We start from the raw sequence: 8,374 nt of genomic DNA, 5'->3' as shown, positions 1-8,374 counted from the left end.
CATGAAAATCCAATCTTCTTTCTTTCAGGTTGATTTTATTTTTAATTGTGTGTGTGTGGGGGGGGGGGTGGGTATGGGTGTGTGCATATGAATGCAAGAGCCAAGGAAATCAGAAGAGGGTGTTAGATCCTCTGGATCTGAAATTACTTAAAGGCAGGTGTGAGCTGCCTGATGTGAGGCTAGAAACTAAACTGAGGTCCTCTGGGTCTTGTCCCTTCCCTTCCCTTCCCTTCCCTTCCCTTCCCTTCCCTTCCCTTCCCTTCCCTTCCCTTCCCTTCCCTTCTTCCCTTCCCTTCCCTTCTTCCCTTCCCTTTCTCTCCTTTCCTTTTCTTTCCTTGTTTTGTGTGTATATGTATGTGTGTGTGTGTGTGTGTGTGTGTGTGTGTGTGTGTGAAAGGGCAACCTTAGGTGTTTGTCAGGAGCCCTCCGTTTTCTGCTTTTGATATAGTTGAACTCCCAGTCTCTGCTTTACCGCTGCCTCATCACTGGAATTGTAGACATATACCAACTGCTACACCGCTAAAACAAAAAGGTTCTGGGGAATCGAACTCAGGTCCTCACACTTGCAAAGCATGCACTTTCCTAACCAAGCATCTCCCAAATCCCTCAAAAGTTACTCTTGTATTGTGCTCCTGACTGGTTCTCAATCTCTTATCAGAAGCTTCAGTATAAACCTCATGGCTCTTCCAAACATTGTGTCATTAGTTGTTTAAGTTTTCATCTACACACCAAGATCCCCTCAGATTTTTATCACTGGAGTTTTGATGTGATTTGATTTCTATTTTCTTTGCCCCGTTTCTTCAAATGCACTGGAGCTTCCTTAAACCAGTCACAACCGGCCTTCCACAGACCTCATTCCTCACCTAACAACCTGCATGCTCTAACTGAAGCCATCCCAGAATAACTATTACTTGTCTCCCTGTACAGTTGTGCTGGATCACATGACAGACAATGTCACTTGTCATTGTAAAATTAAAACTCATCTGAATCTTTCTTCAGGAGCCCTGGTCCCATTCTGAGGGGATCACAGCGGTGGGAGACCCAGCACCACAGCAGAGTTTCCTTACGCATTTCTTTAGACAGTATTTTTCATGTTTTTTTAAGAGTATTTGGGCATTTTTCAAATACAAATCTAGTGTCACCTGAGGAAATGGATCAGCTGGGAGGCATGAGGTCCTGGTCTGATGGTAAGCACCACAGAAGCTGGCCATGGAGGCACATGTGTGTATCCCAGCATTCAGGCCATGGTGGCACATGCATGTAACCCCAGCATTCAGGAGATGGAAGCAGAAAGGTCAGGAGTCTCTAAAGGTCATCCTTGGCTACAGAGCAAGTTTGAGGCCAGCCTGGGCTATAAGAGACCCTGTATCAATCAATCAATTAGTACAGTGATAGTTTAAATATTTTATGCTGAATTTTTTTTAAAAAACTACAAGATGTTGGTGGAAAACTCCTGACTTTAAAGTCATTTGCTTCTTACTTATCTTTTAAAAGAAATCCTGAGATCTAAATAGCTCCTAGTGTTCTGTCCTGGAAGCGGTAGCTTTAGGTTACAGCAGATATTGACTATGCTGTTAACATATAACGACTTGAGCAAGTCGTTTCAATTCATAGAAATATTCTTTACTGTTATTATCAAGTCTTTTTGGAAAACCCATTTCTGCACAATGGAGTGAAACGAAATCAATAGCAGGAGGAACAAACATCTCATGATTTGTAGACGTTAAACAGTGTGCCCTTAAACAACCAGTGGGTCAAAGAGGAAAACACAAGGGAATTCTAAAACTGTCTGGGGACAAAGGGAGATGAAGCCACACACTGTCAAAGCATATGGGGCAGAAGGAAAGTGATTGTAAAAGGGAGGCTTCTAGCAGGAGATGTGACAGTCAACCACTTGACTTCACATTTCGAAGACCTATACAAAGAATAAACTAAACCCAGAGGCAGAGGAAGGGAACATAGTTTAGGAGAGAGAATGGCGAGGTAGACTATAGGATAAACAGAATAAGTTGCTTTTGTTGAAAGTGTAAAATAACAACAACAAAAACCTTTTAAAGGAGAAAGGAAAGAAAAAGAGAAGGGAGGGAGAGAGAGAAGGAGGCAGAGAGAGCACTAAAATTAGAAATGGAAAAGAGTACATTAGAACTGATGTCACAGAAGTAAGGCCTATGAAGGATGACTACAGACAGTTATGTTCTGGGGCTCAGTGAGAAAGAGTACTGGCTGCTCCTACAGAGGACCCAGGTTCAATTCCAAGCACCCACACGGAGGCCCACAACTATCTGTAACTCCAGTTCAGGGGATCTGATTCTTTCTTCTGGTCTCTGGAGGCATCAGGCACATCCATGGTGCACATACATACAGACAGGCAAAATACTCATACACATGAAATAAATAAAATCTTTGAAAAATGATTATTTAAAATCAATTATGTATTTAAAACCAAAGTTCTACAGCTCTGAGAAAGTTGAGAAATTTCTGAAAGTACACAGTTATTAAGGTTAAATCATGAAGAAATAAAAAACTCCAAAGCATACTTGTAACCAGAAGGACAGTGAGACTTCCCAATAAACAAATGTTAGGAGTGGCTAGTTTCGCAGGAAACACCACCAGACATTGGAAGAAAAGACACCAATCCTCCTTGAATTTTTCCAATGAACAGAAGAGGAGGAAGTACCCCCAAACTCACTGCAGGAGGCTAGCTTTACCCAGATACAAAGCTGGACAGGGGCTCGATGGGAGGATGAAACCAGCAGCCATTTCCCTGATGCACAGACATTCAAAACCCTTCAGGTGTTTCCTAAAATACTGAATTCAGCAACTCAGTTAAAGGACCACACGCGAAAAGCAGGAGAGTGGAGAGGGGATTATACTTGGAATAGGAGGATGAATCAATAGATGAGCATCAGTCAGTATGGGGACCATGTTGACAGAATAGAGGACAAAGAGACGTGTTACATTTCAAGGGACGGGGAGCAAACATTTGACAAAGGCAACACCCCTTTGCAAGAAAAACACCCCGATTCTGAATAGGAGGAAGATGCCTCAACAAGGCATGATGGAAAAGATCGCAGCAAACATGACACTTGGTGGGGTACAACTCTGAGTCTCTAAAACCAGGAACATGACAGAAAGTTTTGAGCTTCACAGACACTATTATATTAACACAGTGATGCCAAGTTTAGTAGGAGAAATTAGAGAGAAAAAAGAAAAGATCAGACTGCGGAAAAACAAAACAACAATAACGAAAAAAGCAAGGCTACCACTGGTCAGAGCACACACTGTTTCATGTTTAGAAAACCTTGAACGTGTGGGGTAAAGGGGACACTTCTGCATTGCTAGTGGGAATGCAAGCTGGTACAAACCCCTTGGATGTCAGTGTGGTGATTTCTCAGAAAATTAGGAAACAACCTTCCTCAAGACCCAGTGATACCACTTTTCGGTATATACCCAAAGGATGCTCAATTGTGCCACAAGGACATGTGCTCACCTATGTTCATAGCAGCTTTGTTTGTCATAGCCAGAACCTGGAAACAACCTATATGTTCTTCAACTGAAGAATGGATAAGGAAAATGTAGTACATTTACACAATGGAGTACTACACAACAGAAAAAAATAACGACATCCATTTTGCAGGAAAATGGATGGAGCTAGAAAACATTATCTTGAGTGAGGTAACCCAGACACAGAAAGACAATTATCACATGTACTCACTCATAAGTGATTTTTAAACATAAAGTAAAGAAATCCAGCCTACAAATCACAATCCCAGAGAACTTAGACAACAATGAGGACTCTAAGAGAGACTTACATAGATCTAATTTACATGAGAAGTAGAAAAAGACAAGATCTCCTGAGTAAATTTGGAGCATGGGGACCTTGAGGGAGGGTTGAAATGGGAAGGGGAAAGGCAGGGAGGGGAGCAGAGAAAAATGTAGAGTCAATAAAAATAATAAAAAAAGAAAACCTTGAACATTCTGAAAAACACTGATAAGAACTAATACAGCTAAACAAAATCTATTTTAAGGGTGGGACCCTGTTAATGTTCCTTTTCTTGTTAGCATGCTTATTAATATTGCCACTGGTGGGTCTTGTTTAGGTATCATGGCTGTAACTTCCCTGCCATTTCTAGGAGACACAATCTCATATTAGACTTCCCGGTCCTCTGACTCTTACAATCTTCCTGCCCGCCTCTTCTGTGGTGCTCCCTGAGCCTCAGGTATAGGAGCTATGTTGGGACTGGGTACTACGTGGTCACTTGTCTCATCTGAGACACGACAGACATCTTCAAATTCCTCAGGTGGCAGTTTGCCATCATCTGACTTTTAACGGTGTGATCATCCTACCTGCCCCGAGGCGTTTCTCATACAGAGTGATGACTCTGATTTCCTTTGGTGGAAGAATAGAGATCCTCAGAGACTGCTTGGGCCCATTGCTTTCTGAGCCTTTGGTGAGGTAGAATCATGATGGGGGAAGAGTATGTGGTGGAGGAAGCCACTACCCCTCTGGTGGGGCTCCAGAGGTCTCCTTCAAGATACTCCCAGTTACCTAATTTTCTTCCACTGGGACCCAACTCCTGAAAGAAGTTTCACCACCTCCCAGGGGAGCCACAGGCTGGGGACTGCATTTTAAAGATGGAGATAAACAGGCTTTTAGGGGACATTCTAGATACAACTGGATTTTACAAAAAAAGACCAAGGAAATTGAATAGATTGTTCTTCAAAGAAGACATATAAATGGACTATAAACACATGAAAAGATGCTCAAAATCACTAATCACTAGGACAATGTACGTCAGTACCACAGTGAGATGTCCTCTCTCACCCATCAAGATGGTTGCTATAAAAGGAGCAGATGTTTATGAGAGTGTGATGTAGAGGCCCTTGGGCATTGTTGATAGGAACGGAAAACAGTGCAGCCATTGGGGAAAATGGAGATTCCTTAAAAAAATAAACACAAAATTTCTTTATGATATAGCAAAGTCTGCATTTCTATTCAGAAGAATCCAAGGCAAGTTCTCAAAGAGGTACTTGTGGGACAGTGATGTAGGAGGGTTTCTATCTATCTGTTGTTTCATTGGTTAATTAATAAAGAAACTGCTTGGCCTGATAGGTCAGAACATAGGTGAGTGGAGTAGACAGAACAGAATGCTGGGAAGAAGGGAAGTGAGGCAATCGCCATGCCTCTCCTCTCTGGGTCAGATGCCATGGAGCCAGCCACCAGGTCAGACATGCTGAATCTTTCCCGGTAAGCCACCACTTTGTGGTGCTACACAGATTATTAGAAATGGGTTAATCAAGATATGAGAATTAGCCAGTAAGAGGCAAGAGCTAATGGGCCAAGCAGTGTTTAAAAGAATACAGTTTCCATGTAATTATTTCGGGACATAAGCTAGCCAGTGGCCAGGAGCCATGTGGCAGGAACGCAGTCCGCAGCTCCTGCTACAGGACAGTATGGGGAACTTACCTTTCCCTGGTACTGATTGGGCTGTGGTAAACACTGCTAAAGGTATTGTTAGTGTCTGTGGTAAATTATTTATGCATTACAAACTCTTCTATTGATGTTCATTTTCCTGTAATAACAAGAACATTAGAGGATGGGCAATTTGACCCTTCTATCTTGACTTTGATGTCTTGAGCAAACGAGTTGTCAGACAGCACCAGAGATCTGGAACTCTATGGATACCCCGAGAAAACTACCTGACAATCACAGTTTTTACCCCAGCTCCAGAAATCACAGCCTCAGTCAGGGCCATCAGGAACCACTTATGTCAGGTTTTTAATATCATTAACCTTTGAAATTATGATGATCTATAGTCATTTCCGAAATCAGAAGGGAGCACTTTCCCTAGTGGCCTCAAAGGGAATGGGAATAAGTGTCGGAGACTGGCTTCAACAAGGATCCAGCTTACTTGGGTAGGGACATGGGGATTAGAAAAACAAGGAGAATGAAGACTGAGTGAAAATAATAAAAAGAAGCATAGGATAATACCAGGAGGGAGTTCCAGTGAGTACTGAAAATTGCCCGCATTTAATTTCCATTTGCTTAAATACCCCGACCCCTAAAGGTAGGAGTAAGATAAAAAACTGCATTTACATGATACAAGGAATGAACAAATCAATTGAAGGTTTACTGTCTACATTCTCAGTTAAACATTCTGTTGCCAAAACAAGACAAACAATGCTCACACCCTAGACCAAAACATTATGTGGACAAACCACTCCCTGGGTAGAATCTGTTGTTATTTCTCTGAAGGAATAAGAACCTAGTTGAATGCTTAGAGTTTTCTTTGAGGTAGAAACAGACCTACTTCATAATACCTGAAATACCAGGTCTGGATATTAGCCGTACCTGTTGTCTGAACTGTTGACAATAACCACGAAAGAACTGAAGTAATTTCCAGATCTCTGACCTTTAGTCAAGGTAGAACAGACCAATATTTATGGTCCCTGTCACATAAATAGTATTAAAAAGGCAAAGTATGATTGGTCAAAATATTAATCTTGGTGACTGTGACAGATTCTAAGAGACAAGGTTATGATTGGTCTAAAGCAAGTGGCAGGGAGGGAGAGGGGGTTGGCTGTGATATAAGCAGGCTGCTTGGGCTCTAACAGAGTCAGCCAAGAGACACTCTCTAGTGTTACCCCTTCCCTGGTGTTGTAGCATCAAGCTCAATAAAAGATCTCAAGTAATCTTTTCTTGCTCGCTTTCAGTAGTGTGGGCACAATGAGAAAGAAGACAGTAGAGTGACAGAGTCTAGCAGAGAGACTTGAGGGAAGGACAAAGCAGACAGCTCTACTGGACAGCCAGCTGAAGAGGAAGTAGTTGAACCATCTCTGAGTGGCCAGAGTAGGAAGAGGGACCATGGAGAGTACTTGGTAAACTGAGGTTGAAGATGGGTAAAAGGCTGCAAGGAGCTAGAGAGGAGAAACTGCAGGCCATGGCCACTTGAAGGTATTAGAAAGCCATCAGGTCTTTAGAGCCAAGGGTTTCAGACTTTAGGCTAAAAGCAGTAGCACTGGCCAGTGTTATGGGCTGAGGAATCCCTGTGTTCTACACTGGCACAAGGCCTGTCACACTGGCTGCCACCAAGGGCAGAGGAATCCTGATACCTAGAGCTACTTGGAAGCTGTGATACTGGCTGAAGACTCTCAATGTCCTACACCAACACTGAAGTGGGGTTAGCAGGCAGAGAGATTAAGTAGGAGGAGAAATCTAGAAAGAGAGAAGAAGAAGAATGAGGGAAAAGAGAGAGACACACTCAGATCCAGAAGTCAGGCAGTCAGACATGAGAAGCAAGAACATAAGGCATACAGAAAGAAAGAAAAAAAAGAAAGGAAGAAAGGAAGAAAGGAAGAAAGAAATGTAAAAAACCCTGAGGCAAAATGTAGATTAAGAGAAACAGGATAATTTGTTATAAGAGCTAGCAAGACATAAGAGTTAAGCATTCAGAACTAATAAGTCTCATGTCATGATTTGGCAGCTGATTGGTGGCTATATATGGCTATGTATGTGTGTGTGTATATACATATATATGTATGTATATTTGCAGAACATTACATAGTCCTTAAAAAGGACAATGTGCTAGGTGGTGGTAGCACATGCCTTTAACCTCGGCACTCAGGAGGCAGAGGTAGGTAGATTTTTGTGAGTTTGAGGCCAGCCTGCCTGATCTACAGAGCAAGTTCCAAAACAGCTATGGCTACACTGAGAAACTCAAAAAACTTAAATAAAAAAGAAAGAAAGAAAGAAAAGAAAAGAAAAGAGAGAAAGGACAATGCATATATGGATGAACACTGGTCATATTAAGCTCAGCAAATACATACAAGAATATGTAGTGTATGATTTCACACTTATGAAGTAAATATAGTAACCAAAAATTATAGGAACAGGAAGTAGGAAGAAGGCATTACTGGGGGGATACAGGAAGTAGGAAGAAGGTATTACTGGGGGAATACAGGAAGTAGGAAGAAGGTATTACTGGGGGAAACACAGGAAATAGGGAGAAGGCATTACTGGGGGAAATACAGGAAATAGGAAGAAGGCATTACTGGTGGATACAGGAAATAGGAAGAAGGTATTACTGGGGGAATACAGGAAGTAGGAAGAAGGCATTACTGGGGGGCATGAATACTCTCTGGGCATAGAACTTCAGCATTGTAAGAGGAGAAAGTTCTAGAGATCGCTGCAACAATGCAGACATAGTTAACTCCACTGGACAGCAGGTAGAAATGATTAAACTGGTACATTTAATGTTGTATTTCGTACTATAATAGAATTCGTTTTTGCTTTGTAGCAGAAATCGAGTGTGTCTAGCCCCCTGAAATAAAGCGGCTTTAGTTGCTCAGTGACTGGTGATGACCTGACCCTTCC

Source organism: Arvicola amphibius, chromosome 3, assembly GCF_903992535.2.
Source record: "Arvicola amphibius chromosome 3, mArvAmp1.2, whole genome shotgun sequence".
NCBI lineage: Eukaryota > Metazoa > Chordata > Mammalia > Rodentia > Cricetidae > Arvicola > Arvicola amphibius.
The sequence above is the reverse complement of the archived record's forward strand: the minus strand, read 5'-3'. Positions refer to the sequence as shown.